The following is a 15521-nucleotide window of genomic DNA, read 5'->3' as shown; positions in this document are numbered from 1 at the left end:
ATATATTGTCCCTGTCCAGGGTATCAATATTTTCAGTCAGGGAATCCGACCAAGCCACCCCAGCACTGCACATCCAGGCTGAGGCGATTGCTGGTCGCAGTATAATACCAGTATGTGTGTATATACTTTTAAGGATATTTTCCAGCTTCCTATCAGCTGGTTTCTTGAGGGCGGCCGTATCAGGGGACGGTAACGCCACTTGTTTTGATAAGCGTGTGAGCGCCTTATCTACGCTAGGGGGTGTTTCCCAACGCGCCCTAACCTCTGGCGGGAAAGGGTATAATGCCAATAATTTTTTAGAAATTAGCAGTTTTTTATCGGGGGAAACCCACGCTTCATCACACACCTCATTTAATTCATCTGATTCAGGAAAAACTACGGGTAGTTTTTTCACACCCCACATAATACCCTTTTTTGTGGTACTTGTAGTATCAGAAATGTTCAAAACCTCCTTCATTGCCGTGATCATGTAACGTGTGGCCCTACTGGAAAATACGTTTGTTTCCTCACCGTCGACACTGGAGTCAGTGTCCGTGTCAGTGTCTGTATCGACCTGAGGTAACGGGCGTTTTATAGCCCCTGACTGTGTTTGAGACGCCTGTACAGGTATTAATTGATTTGCCGGCTGTCTCATGTCGTCAACAGTCTTTTGTAAAGTGCCGACACTATCACGTAATTCTTTCCATAAGACCATCCAGTCAGGTGTAGACTCCCTAGGGGGTGACATCACTAACACAGGCAATTGCTCCGCCTCCACACCATTTTCCTCCTCATACATGTCGACACAGCGTACCGACACACAGCACACACACAGGGAATGCTCTGATAGAGGACAGGACCCCACTAGCCCTTTTGGGGATACAGAGGGAGAGTTTGCCAGCACACACCAAAGCGCTATATATATACAGGGATAACCTTATATAAGTGTTTTTCCCTAATATAGCTGCTGTATATATTAATATGCCAATTTAGTGCCCCCCCTCTCTTGTTTTACCCTGTTTTTGTTGTGCAGGACTGCAGGGGAGAGTCAGGGAGCCTTCCTCCAACGGAGCTGTGAGGAAAAAATGGCGCTTGTGTGCTGAGGAGATAGGCTCCGCCCCTTTTTCGGCTGCCTTTCTCCCGCTTTTTTGTGGAAAACTGGCAGGGGTTAAATACATCCATATAGCCCAGGAGCTATATGTGATGTATTTTTTGCCATTTAAGGTATTTTCATTGCGTCCCAGGGCGCCCCCCCCCAGCGCCCTGAACCCTCAGTGACCGGAGTGTGAAGTGTGCTGAGAGCAATGGCGCACAGCTGCGGTGCTGTGCGCTACCTTATTGAAGACAGGACGTCTTCTGCCGCCGATTTTCCGGATCTCTTCACTCTTCTGGCTCTGTAAGGGGGCCGGCGGCGCGGCTCCGGGACCCATCCATGGCTGGGCCTGTGATCGTCCCTCTGGAGCTAATGTCCAGTAGCCTAAGAAGCCCAATCCACTCTGCACGCAGGTGAGTTCGCTTCTTCTCCCCTTAGTCCCTCGATGCAGTGAGCCTGTTGCCAGCAGGTCTCACTGAAAATAAAAAAACCTATTTAAACTTTTACTCTAAGCAGCTCAGGAGAGCCACCTAGATTGCACCCTTCTCGTTCAGGCACAAAATCTTAACTGAGGCTTGGAGGAGGGTCATAGGGGGAGGAGCCAGTGCACACCAGCTAGTCCTAAAGCTTTTACTTTGTGCCCAGTCTCCTGCGGAGCCGCTATTCCCCATGGTCCTTTCGGAGTCCCCAGCATCCATTAGGACGTTAGAGAAATTAGATTGCGCACAGACTTTAAAAAAATAATAAAAAAATAATATATATATATATATATATATATATATATATATATATATATATATATAGCAAAGAAAATGAGCTGGCACTCACAGAGACTTATAATAAAACATACAAACTACATAGTTTGATGCCAACGTTTCAGGGTATTACCCCTTTTATCAAGACAACCATGTAATTATAATTAAAACATAAAGATATTTATACATTACCAAACACCTCATGTGCAGCCCGTCCACGGCGCCCGCAGAGACCCGATGACGTCATTGGCGCTGGCCAGCGCCGGCGACCCGGCGTCAGAGGGGGGCGTGGCGGAATTGTAAACAGTGACCCATCACCATGGATACCAAAGACGGCTATAGGAGAAAATGCAATAAAAGTCTGATTATGACCCTGTACTTCACAGTGTAATCACCAACTGCTATGGGAAGGAAAATTCTATCTCTGCTAAACGACGATTCTATATAATTTAAACCATATACATCCCGGCTGACCTAAATGAATAGTACTAAGTAGTGCCACAACCAGGGATCCTAAGTGTATTATAACGTTTAAACAGAGGTGTACCCCCATCAATTAAACAATGATGTATTAATAGATGTAGCCCGTAATTCTATACTACATTTTAACTGTACAGTGGACATCAGACCCAGTTATCCCACTAGAGTCTAATAAAGTTATATTAAATTATAAAAAGCAGGTGTAGGAAAGTAAGTCATTGAGTCCCAGGGGTTTGACAGTCTGCAGAGTATGGATCCAATTGGCCTCCTTCTGTAATAAGATACGGCCTCTGTTACCCCATTCTTGAGGATTCTGGCACCCCGTCAATGATTTTGTATCGGATGGAAGAAATGCTGTGGTAAAATTCTTTGAAATGCCGGGCCACCGGTTGATCTCCACCTCGACCTTCAATAGCAGCTCTTATGCTGGATCGGTGTAGGGCAATTCTTTCTTTGAATTGACGGATAGTCTTTCTGATGTAAAGAAGACCACAAGGGCACTTGATATAATATATCACATACCGACTAGAGCATGTGAAAGCTTTCTTGATCTTAAATTCCTTGCCCGACCTTGGATGATAAAAGGTAGCACCTGGTTCCAGGCTACTACATGTTGTACAACCGAGACACTTGAAGTTGCCCGGTTTCCGAGTAAGAAAATGTGTGGCCTGTGGAGATCTAAAGTTGGTGATGTCGTTATGCACCACTGCATCTTTAATATTTCGTCCCCGACGATAGGAGGGTAAAATGGAGGTGTCCTTGAGAGCCGTTAGTTGTTTGTCGTGGGTTACAATCGGCCATATTTGTCTTGCCTTACGCATGACCTCCATATTTGATGTAGAATAGTCCTGTGGCCATACTATACTGTTAATTTTCTGAGCGGATTGTGATTTTAATAATAGACTTGAACGATCTTGCATCAATGCTCTTTCTTTAGCTTTCCTTAAACATTTTTTAAGGAAGAGTGCCGAACTCTTCTCCAATATATCTGTATCCCGTTTGGATTAAGTTCCAATAAGGACTGTTCGGGCACTTGAACTTTTATAGTATTATACAAGACTGTTGCTTGTTTTTAACTGTTTACCGGCTGGAGAAGCATGACTACTGCGGATGCGGTACCTGGTTTTTGCAGTGTAACACTTCCAGTTGGAGAAGGACTATGTCTGACAGATTCTGAAGCAGATGCGATTCTATTCACAGACAAGTTGGAGGATGCATGTGGAGCAGAAACAGCAGAACAAATATTTACAGCTTTAAACAGACTCAAGAAAAGGGAAATTGATTATTATTTCCACGGGGTAACGCTATCTGATTAGTACCGGGATAAAAAAATCCCTCGTGGATTTAGGATCCGCAACATTCCCACAATTGGTCGACACAACCCAGAATTCTGCCGACGTTGGGCTACAGTTTTGAACAAATGCTCGTATGATTTGATCCTCCTAGTTGTGGAGGAATCACGCAGAGAACTTTTTCTATCCAAACAAAAAATCACAGCCTTTGAACAGAGCCACTTGGATATCATTCAAGCAGAGTCATCTCAGGAACTACTAAGTAAACTCACAGTTGATATTGAGAAGTACCGCCAGGACCTTATACAGTTCAAAAAAACAAAACGCAATACTGTGGACAGAGATTATCTGGAGCAGAGAGTGTACGCCTGGGCATATAGCCGGCACCCAGATACTAACAGGAAACCCAAATACAGACGTTATAGAAAATTTAATCTGGAAACAGACAACTCTAGCGTGCTATCATCCAGCGACGCAGAATGTGTAGAGGTTACGACGTCAAAAAACTTGAAAAAAACCCCAGCGGGGGTTACTACTCGGGCAGCTCGTCAACCCAAAAAAGGCCCTACACCCGCCGAGGCGGACAATGGGCAAGGCAAATTAAAAAAAGCCAAAAACAAGAAAACATAGTTTTTAATTTATCCACCCGTTTGTTAACATCAGACGAGCTTGCCGTTCTCAACAAAGGCCTGTCGTATGTCCCAACCAAGAAACCAGATGCATTCACGAACAAAGTGGACCTATATAAATTCGGCCGGAGGGTGCGACTGAAGGAACACTTTGGAGACAATGCATCCACTCTTGTGCAGGATATTCCTCTGCACAAACCTTCGACTTTCGATCCGGTTTCCACTAATTTAAACATTAAATGTTTTATTAACCATATGAATAGTGTCTATGATGGTCTCCAGCCACAATACAATTCCAAAGAGAATAACTTATCTGCTTTGGAACACACTGCATTGAACAACCTTGCCAAGTATAAAGATATTGTCATCCGCCCGGCGGATAAGGGCGGAGGCATAGTAGTTCAAGATCTACAGGCGTACAAATCAGAAATTTATAGACAACTGGCGGACGCAGCCACCTATCAACTGCTGCCCTCAGACCCAACGGCAGTTTATAAAATAGAAATTGATGAGATCCTGGATGAAGCTGTCAAAGAGAATATCATCAATTCCAGGACCAAGGAACTACTTACAGTGGAATGGCCGGTAATACCTGTGTGTTATACACCATTCCTAAACTGCACAAACATTCTACATGTCCCCCTGGCCGGCCCATTATTGCAGCCCGGGACTCCCTTTTCTACAACATATCCAAATTTTGGGATTTTTTTCTACAACCGCTTGTACAAGACCAGCCAATTTGTCTAAAAGACACGACTGCATTTCTGGTAGAGATTGAAAAATTATCTCCTCTACCTGCCAAATATTTGATGTGCACGATTGATGTAATAAGCCTATATACCAACATTCCCCATCATAGAGGTATAGAGGCTGTCAGGCGTTGTATTACAAGTTCCCAAAAATATACTGGTCCAGATGCAGATTTCTTTATTCAGCTTTTAGAGCTGACCCTGACCCATAATTATTTTTTGTTCGACGGGAAGATGTATAGGCAGAGCTCGGGCTGCGCGATGGGGTCTTGCGTAGCCCCGAGCTTTGCCAACATCTTCATGCGCGAAGTTGAAAATTACCTTTTTTTGTTTAATCCCAAGGTATCGGATAACATTAAGGCATATTACAGATATATTGATGATATCTTTGTCCTATGGTCAGGCACTGAAGAAAGCTTCCAGCAGGCTATGCAAGATATCAACATCCAGGATCTTTCCATCAAGTTCACCTTTGTTTCAAGTTTTGAAGAGATTCATTTCCTGGATGTGTCTGTCAGACAAGACATCTCTCATCAATTACACACTTCCCTTTTTGTAAAGGACACCGATAGAAATACTACTCTACATGCGAATAGCTATCATCCGCCAGCTATGAAATGGGGATTACCCTATTCGCAATTCGTTAGGATCAAGCGTATTTGCAGCGATCCTTTGGAAGCAAATAAACAAATGGATATCATGACCCGCAAATTCATCCTCAGAGGGTATAAAAATTTTTTTTAAGGAAAGCTAAAGAAAGAGCATTGATGCAAGATCGTTCAAGTCTATTATTAAAATCACAATCCGCTCAGAAAATTAACAGTATAGTATGGCCACAGGACTATTCTACATCAAATATGGAGGTCATGCGTAAGGCAAGACAAATATGGCCGATTGTAACCCACGACAAACAACTAACGGCTCTCAAGGACACCTCCATTTTACCCTCCTATCGTCGGGGACGAAATATTAAAGATGCAGTGGTGCATAACGACATCACCAACTTTAGATCTCCACAGGCCACACATTTTCTTACTCGGAAACCGGGCAACTTCAAGTGTCTCGGTTGTACAACATGTAGTAGCCTGGAACCAGGTGCTACCTTTTATCATCCAAGGTCGGGCAAGGAATTTAAGATCAAGAAAGCTTTCACATGCTCTAGTCGGTATGTGATATATTATATCAAGTGCCCTTGTGGTCTTCTTTACATCGGAAAGACTATCCGTCAATTCAAAGAAAGAATTGCCCTACACCGATCCAGCATAAGAGCTGCTATTGAAGGTCGAGGTGGAGATCAACCGGTGGCCCGGCATTTTAAAGAATTTAACCACAGCATTTCTTCCATCCGATACAAAATCATTGACGGGGTGCCAGAATCCTCAAGAGGGGGTAACAGAGGCCGTATCTTATTACAGAAGGAGGCCAATTGGATCCATACTCTGCAGACTGTCAAACCCCTGGGACTCAATGACTTACTTTCCTACACCTGCTTTTTATAATTTAATATAACTTTATTAGACTCTAGTGGGATAACTGGGTCTGCTGTCCACTGTACAGTTAAAATGTAGTATAGAATTACAGGCTACATCTATTAATACATCATTGTTTAATTGATGGGGGTACACCTCTGTTTAAACGTTATAATACACTTAGGATCCCTGGTTGTGGCACTACTTAGTACTATTCATTTAGGTCAGCCGGGATGTATATGGTTTAAATTATATAGAATCGTCGTTTAGCAGAGATAGAATTTTCCTTCCCATAGCAGTTGGTGATTACACTGTGAAGTACAGGGTCATAATCAGACTTTTATTGCATTTTCTCCTATAGCCGTCTTTGGTATCCATGGTGATGGGTCACTGTTTACAATTCCGCCACGCCCCCCTCTGACGCCGGGTCGCCGGCGCTGGCCAGTGCCAATGACGTCATCGGGTCTCTGCGGGCGCCGTGGACGGGCTGCACATGAGGTGTTTGGTAATGTATAAATATCTTTATGTTTTAATTACATGGTTGTCTTGATAAAAGGGGTAATACCCTGAAACGTTGGCATCAAACTATGTAGTTTGTATGTTTTATTATAAGTCTCTGTGAGTGCCAGCTCATTTTCTTTGCTACATACTGACTTCAGAGGGCAGGGCACCGGAGCAGATTGTTATTTATTACAAACTTAGAGTGCCGAACTCTTCTCCAATATATATATATATATATATATATATATATTATATATATATATATATATATATACATACATACACACACATACACACACACACACGTTTTGTTGTTGTTTGCTTTTACACCCACTCCCATCTCCCCCATGTCCATAAGCCCCCACTGTAAAATTACTTTCCAGCCCCCATCAGAAATAACCCCCCCCCCCCCCAAGTGGCAAAAGTTCCCCAGCATTACCTACCCCCACCCCTCTAATGGTAATAGATCCCAGTAGCAGAGCCCCTCACCCTAGTGTCAATGCCCCCCCTCTGCTTAATTCCTCCTCCATGTGTCCCTGTGTGTGTCATTTAGTTTTCCATTTTTAGTATATAATCAACACCAGCTAATAAACTCTATGGTCCCTCCCGCCCTCATATCAAGTGATCACACTCCCTCCCCTCACCCTCCCTGTATAGCCCACCCCCTCACCTTATTTACAGAGACAGCTTCGTGGAGCGTTGGACAGTGGGGACTGGTCATCAGACGCCCCTGCTGCAGCTGATCCCTGCACACGCAGAGATCAGCATCGAAGCACTGGGGAGGGGGAACGTAGCACTTTTAGTTTCACTGCATGCTCACCGAAATGCCGCTTGCAAGGCAATCTGGGCGCAATTTCATGAGTGATTTCATCGTTTCCATTCAAAATGGTGGACACAGCGTGCAGACCAGACGTATGTGATGCGACCAAGCCCAGGTGACTGACAGCTGGCTGTGGTCGCATCACATACATGAGTGCCAGGCAAGTGGTTAAGTGTTGCATGCGGTCTACCAACGCACCATAGTATTTGGATGACACCCTCTGTACTGGATTTGACATTTGCCAAACATAAAACAGCTAGATAAGACCGTACCACTGAGGATTATCACTGCAAATCTTTGCACCAACCCTCCAAGACAGAGGAGAGTATATAGCAATGAGCCTAGGTATTATTTTGCACTTATATGAACACTAGGCGATTCATCGAGCCCTACGGGGCGCTCATCAGACCGTCGTAAGGGGCTACGCCCCCGTAACCCGTACATAGAGGTGAAGGTGTAGAATAGTAATTGTCAAATTTATTGTGGTGGAATGCGGCTTTTGGTGTTGGTTAAATCTTGCACGGCAAAAGGGAATGGGATGGTGAATGTAGATGTTGTGAGTGATGGAGGGTTGGCAGGGGCGTTCTGGAACTGTAGAAGGGGTAATGGATGTGGGGGGGGGGGTGAGGGAGGAACGCGTGGTGTGTAGGTGGGTTGAGAGGGTGTTTTGGGTTTGGCAGGGTATGCATAAGTGGTTAGGGGGTGTTGTGAGTGTGGTGGGTTGGTTAGGTGGGTTAGGGTTTGAGGATATACGTGTTAGGGAGAGTGGGGGTTGCGTTAGGAGTGTTGATGGTGGTGAAGGTAAGGTGTTTGGTGTGGTGGTGAGTGTGAGTAGGTTAGGGGTGTGGGTTGGTAAGATGCTAGGGAGGGTGAATGACCGTGTATGGGCTTAACCATGGATGGTGACTGTGTATGCAGGGAGCAAGGGTAAGGGATGGTGTAGGCGCTGGGAGGAATTGTATGTGCTGGATTTGTGTTTGTGGGGTACAGGGGGACAGGGTAGGGTGTTGGAAGGTGGTTTGGGTGGGGGAGTTGTACATGGGGAGTGTGTTGGGATGATGGAGGGTATTTGGAGTAGTTGTTTTATGGGGATGGTGAATAGGCTGGTGAGGTGTATGGGGCAATGGTTGGGTGGTGTATGTGTGGACGGCGGGTGTTAGGTTGTATGGGGGTTGTGCTTGTGAGGTACAGGGGGTGTGGTGAAGGTGGGCGAGTTGTAGGTGTGGGTGGGGTTGTGTTGAGGGGTAGGGGTTTGTTTGTGGTGGCAGTGTTTTATGATGTAGGTAGTGACAGTGGCCCTCATTCCGAGTTGATCGCTCGCAAGGCGAATGTAGCAGAGTTACACACGCTAAGCCGCCGCCTACTGGGAGTGAATCTTAGCTTCTTAAATGTGCGACCGATGTATGCGCAATATTGCGATTACAAACGAGTTAGCAGTTTTTGAGTAGCTTCAGACTTACTCTGCCTGTGCGATCAGTTCAGTGCTTTTCGGTCCTGGCTGACGTCATAAACACACCCAGCGTTCGCCCAGGCACACCCACCGTTTCCCCGGCCACTCCTGCGTTTTCTCCGGAAACGGTAGCGTTTCCAGCCACACGCCCCTAAAACGCCGTGCATCCGCCCAGTAACACCCATTTCCTGTCAATCACAATGCGAACGTCGGAGCGATGAAAAAGCCGTGAGTAAACTTACTTTCTTCATAGTAAAGTTACTTGGCGCAGTCGCAGTGCGAACATTGCGCATGCGTACTAAGAGAATTCTCACTGCGATGCGATGAAAATCTCCGAGCGAACAACTCGGAATGAGGGCCAGTGTGCAGTGTGGGATGGTATTCAGTGGTGTGGATGTAGAGGATGGTTGTTTGGGAAAGGGGGGTGGGGATGGGGGTGATGTCGTAGAGGGGCTGAAGACAATGTGGTGTGTACATGATGTGAGTGGTGGGAGGTTATCATTGGAGGGCATGGCAATAAGGGATGGTGAAGGAAAAGTGTGTTTGAGGCAGGAAGGGTTTGCGGACAGGTAGGATGAGAAGGGGTGCAGGTTGTGTGTATGGCATGTGCAAGGGGGACTTAATGGGGGTGTAGGGTGTGGATGGGGGTGTATGAGGCGTAAGGGTAGGTTGAATGTTTGGATTTAATAGGTGTAGGGTGGCTTTGGTCTGCATTGTGAAGAGACGGTGGTTGGTGGAGTGTTTTGTGAGAAGGGGTACATGGATTAGGCTGTCTGTCCGTAAGAAGCTGTGGTTGTTGGCTGACCAGAGTAAGGGTGGATGGTGGATGTGGTCCGTTAACTGTATTTTTTGGCGTATGGGTGAGGGTTGGTTGAATTGAATTAGTTGGTTGCAGAGGGAGGGAGGTGTGTGTACTATAGGGTTCAAGTGTGTTGGGGTATTTTTTGAGGGTTTTGAAGGGAAGGAGTGTGGTGGAGTATTAAGGGGTGCGTAGTTAGGTGTGTGGTGTAGTGATGTATGGAGCCGTGGCAAGTGTGTGGAGTATGTTTGATGGCTGTATATGTTGTTGCGTAGTGGTGAGGGGTGCTGGATGTGGAAGCTGGGAAGGGGGGGTTTGCGGAGGCAGGGTGTGGTGGGTGTGGAGTGCGGGTGTCTTGTGCCTCCCGTCCAGCTCTTCATGTGCGAGGCTGGAGGTGGGAGCTGGGGAGGGGGGTGGGGGGGGGGTGGAGGCAGGCAGCATTAGTGCGGGGTGCGGGTGTATTGCGGCTCCCGTCCCCAGCTTCATGTGAGAGGCTGGAGGTGTGAGTTAGGGAGGGGGGGAGGGGGGTGGCGGAGGCAGGCAGTGTTGGGGCGGGGGGAGGGTGTATTGCGGCTCCCGTCCCTCGCTTCATGTGAGAGGCTGGAGGTGGGAGCTGGGGAGGAGGGTGATGGCAGGGGCAGGGAGCATTGGTGCAGGGTGCGGGCGGCTCCCGTCCCCCGCTTCATGTGAGAGGCTGGAGGTAGGAGCTGGGGATGGGGGGGTGGCGGGGGCAGGCAGCGTTAGTGCGGGTGTCTTGTGGCTCCCGTCCCCCACCTCATGTGAGAGGCTGGAGGTGGGAGCAGGGGATGGGGGGGTGGCGGGGGCAGGCAGCGTTGGTGCGGGGGGCTCCCGTCCCCCGCTTCATGTGCGAGACTGGAGGTGGGAGCTGGGTAGGGGGGGTGCCGGAGGCAGGCAGCGTTGGTGCGGGGTGCGGGCGGCTGTCATCCCCCGCTTCATGTGCGAGACTGGAGGTGGGAGCTGGGGAGGGGGGGTGGCGGGGGCAGGCAGCGTTGGTGCGGGGGGCTCCCGTCCCCCGCTTCATGTGCGAGACTGGAGGTGGGAGCTGGGTAGGGGGGGTGCCGGAGGCAGGCAGCGTTGGTGCGGGGTGCGGGCGGCTGTCATCCCCCGCTTCATGTGCGAGACTGGAGGTGGGAGCTGGGGAGGGGGGGGTGGCGGGGGCAGGCAGCGTTGGTGCGGGGTGTGGCCGGCTCCCATCCCCTTCTTCATGTGCGAGGCTGGAGGTGGGAGCTGGGGAGGGGGGTGGGGTGGCGGGGGCAGGCAGCATTGGTGTGGGGTGCGGGTGGCTCCCGTCCCCCGCTTCATGTGAGAGGCTGGAGGTGGGAGCTGGGGAGGGGGGGGGGGGGGTGGCAGGGCAGGCAGCGTTGGTGCGGGGGTCTTGTGGCTCCCGTCCCCCGCTTCATGTGAGAGGCTGGAGGTGGGAGCTGGGGAGGGGAGGTGGCGGGGACAGGCAGCGTTGATGCGGGGGTCTTGTGGCTCCCGTCCCCCGCTTCATGTGCGAGGCTGGAGGTGGGAGCTGGGGTGGCGGGGGCAGGCAGCGTTGGTGCAGGGTGCGGCCGGCTCCCGTCCCCTGCTTCATGTGCGAGGCTGGAGGTGGGAGATGGGGAGGGGGGGTGGCAGCGGCAGGCAGCATTGGTGTGGGGTGCGGGCGGCTCCTGTCCCCCGCTTCATGCGAGAGGCTGGAGGTGGGAGCTGGGGAGGGGGGGTGGCAGGGGCAGGCAGCGTTGGTGCGGGGTGCGGGCGTCTCCAGTCTTCCGCTTCATGCGAGAGGCTGGAGGTGGGAGCTGGGGGGGGGGGGGGGGGGGGGTGGCGGGCCTGGCTGTGGTGGGTCGGGGTGCGGGCGGCTCCCGTGCAGCGGTTGTTGTGTGTGGGTGGAGGTGTCCAGTGGTGTTTCCCTCGGATGACGGTGGCTGGATTGTGTGGCTGTCCACCTCGGCACTGGTCAGAAGCAGGCAACTCCGCCCAGCCCTGTGACTCCACCCAGCGTTACGGCCAGGCACAGAGTCACAGATTTGGACTGATATATAGGATATATATATATATATATATATATATATATATATATATAAAATAAGATTTTACTTACCAGTAAATCTATTTCTCGTAGTCCGTAGTGGATGCTGGGGACTCCGTAAGGACCATGGGGGAATAGACGGGCTCCGCTGGAGACATGGGCACTTTAAGAAAGAATTTAGATTCCGGTGTGCTCTGGCTCCTCCCTCTATGTCCCTCCTCCAGACCTCAGTTAGAGAAACTGTGCCCGGAAGAGCTGACAGTACAAGGAAAGGATTTTGGTAATCCAGGGCAAGATTCATACCAGCCACACCAATCAAACCGTATAACTTGAGATAAACATACCCAGTCAACAGTATGAACAACAACAGAGCAACAGGTCAACCCTGATGCAACTATAACATAACCCTTATTTAAGCAATAACTATATACAAGCATTGCAGAAGAAGTCCGCACTTGGGACGGGCGCACAGCATCCACTACGGACTACGAGAAATAGATTTACCGGTAAGTAAAATCTTATTTTCTCTAATGTCCTAGTGGATGCTGGGGACTCTGTAAGGACCATAAGGATTATACCAAAGCTCCCAAACGGGCGGGAGAGTGCGGATGACTCTGCAGCACAGATTGAGCAAACACAAGGTCCTCCTCGGCCAGGGTATCAAACTTTTAGAACTTTGCAAAAGTGTTTAAACCTGACCAAGTAGCCGCTCGGCAAAGTTGTAATGCCGAGACCCCTCGGGCAGCCGCCCAAGAAGAGCCCACCAGTGGCGGAACAAGCAAGCGGTGGGCCCAGGTGCGACAAAATGCTTTGGGGCCCCCCCCCCCCCATCCAAGTCCACCCCGGGGGCAGTGCGCGCCGTAGGCGCGCGCAAAAATACATAGTGGCGTGGCTTCGTGGGGAAGGGGTGTGGCCACAAAATAATACCAACACAGTAGTCTCCATTATTCAAATTACGCCGCACAGTAGCACCACTACACCAGGTAGAGACCCTTTTACACCTTACAGCGAACAGATTCCTCTTTTTACACATTACAGCAGACAGCGTGCCCTTTTTACACATAACGGCAGACAGCGTGCCCTTGTTACACATTACGGCAGACAGCGTCCCCATTTTTACACATAGTGGCAGGCAGTCCCCCCTTTTTACACATTGCGGCAGGCAGTCCCCCCTTTTTACACATTGCGGCAGGCAGTCCCCCCTTTTTACACATTGCGGCAGGCAGTCCCCCCTTTTTACACAGTGCGGCAGGCAGTCCCCCCTTTTTACACATTGCGGCAGGCAGTCCCCCCTTTTTACACATTGCGGCAGGCAGTCCCCCCTTTTTACACATTGCGGCAGGCAGTCCCCCCTTTTTACACATTGCGGCAGGCAGTCCCCCCTTTTTACACAGTGCGGCAGGCAGTCCCCCCTTTTTACACATTGCGGCAGGTAGTCCCCCCTTTTTACACATTGCGGCAGGCAGGCACAAGAAAGAAAGAAGGAAAGAAAAAGAAAGAAAGAAAGAAAGAAAGAAAGAAAGAAAGAAAGAAAGAAAGAAAGAAAGAAAGAAAGAAAGAAAGAAAGAAAGAAAGAAAGAAAGAAAGAAAGAAAGAAAGAAAGAAGAATTATACTTACCCTCAGGCTCCTCGGTGCAGCTGCGTCAGACGACGATTCCCGGGCAGTAGAGAATGAGGAGGAGGGAGCCGGAGGACGGAGCCGCAGCAGCGCTTTGTTACTGGTGGAGGCGCTGCTGCTGCTGCCCCTCTGCTTCCCTATAGGCTGTTCTCGGAAGACAGCCTATAGGGAAGCAGAGGAGCAGCAGCAGCAGCGCCTCCACCAGTAACAAAGCGCTGCTGCGGCTCCGTCCTCCGGCTCCCTCCTCCTTCGCCCGTCTGTACCGCTGCTCAGCTCCTATCTCCGGGCGGCTGTGCGCTGCGGGCAGCGGTTGCCTGCAGCGCACAGCGGCATGTAATGAGTCAGTTTGACTCATTACATGCTTGGGCCCCTGGACAGAGGCGGGCCCCAGTGCAGTGCACTGCCTGCACTGCCGGTAGTTCTGCCTCTGGAGCCCACCTTCCTAGTGGAATGGGCCTTAACTGATTTTGGCAGTGGCAATCCAGCCGCCGAATGAGCCTGCTGAATCGTGTTACAGATCCAGCGAGCAATAGTCTGCTTTGAAGCAGGAGCACCAAGCTTGTTGGAAGCATACAGGATAAACAAAGACTCTGTTTTCCTGACCCTAGCCGTTCTGGCTACATAAACCTTCAAAGCCCTAACTACATCAAGCAAGTCGGAATCCTCCAAGTCCGTAGTAGCCACAGGCACCACAATAGGTTGGTTTATATGAAAGGATGAAACCACTTTCGGCAGAAATTGTGGACGGGTCCGCAATTCTGCTCCATCCGCATGGAAAACCAGATAGGGGCTTTTATGTGACAAAGCCGCCAACTCTGACACATGCCTAGCCGAAGCCAAGGCTAATAGCATGACCACCTTCCACGTGAGATATTTCAACTCCACCATTTTGAGTGGTTCAAACCAGTGGGATTTCAGGAAACTCAACACCACGTTAAGATCCCAAGGTGCCACTGGAGGCACAAAAGGGGGCTGAACATGCAGCACTCCCTTTACAAACGTCTGAACTTCAGGTAGAGAAGTCAACTCCTTTTGAAAGAAAATGGATAGGGCCGAAATCTGGACCTTAATGGTCCCCAATTTTAGGCCCAAATTTACTCCTGACTGTAGGAAGTGAAGGAAACGGCCCAGCTGGAATTCCTCCGTAGGGGCATTCCTGGCCTCACACCAAGCAACATATTTTTGCCATATACGGTGATAATGTTGAGTTGTCACGTCCTTCCTAGCCTTTATCAGCGTAGGAATGACCTCCTCCGGAATGCCTTTCTCCGCTAGGATCCGGCGTTCAACCGCCATGCCATCAAACGCAGCCGCGGTAAGTCTTGGAACAGACAGGGCCCCTGTTGCAACAAGTCCTGTCTTAGAGGAAGAGGCCACGGGTCCTCTGTGAGCATTTCTTGCAGATCTGTATACCAAGTCCTTTGTGGCCAATCTGGAACAATGAGTATTGTTCTCACTCCTCTTTTTCTTATTATTCTCAGCACCTTGGGTATGAGAGAAAGAGGAGGAAATACATAGACCGACTGGAACACCCACGGTGTCACCAGGGCATCTACAGCTATCGCCTGAGGGTCTCTTGACCTGGCGCAATACCTCTGTAGTTTTTTGTTGAGGCGGGATGCCATCATGTCCACCTGTGGCAGTACCCACCGCGTTGTAATCTGTGCGAAGACTTCCTGATGAAGTCCCCACTCTCCCGGGTGGAGGTCGTGTCCGCTGAGGAAGTCTGCTTCCCAGTTGTCCACTCCCGGGATGAACACTGCTGACAGTTCGCTTACGTGATTTTCCGCCCAGCAAAGAATTCTGGTGGCTTCCGCCATCGCTACCCTGCTCCTTGTGCCGCCTTGTCGGTTTA

This window comes from Pseudophryne corroboree, chromosome 9 (assembly GCF_028390025.1).
Source record: "Pseudophryne corroboree isolate aPseCor3 chromosome 9, aPseCor3.hap2, whole genome shotgun sequence".
In the NCBI taxonomy this organism is placed as follows: Eukaryota; Metazoa; Chordata; class Amphibia; order Anura; family Myobatrachidae; genus Pseudophryne; species Pseudophryne corroboree.
This window is presented reverse-complemented; position numbering follows the sequence as displayed.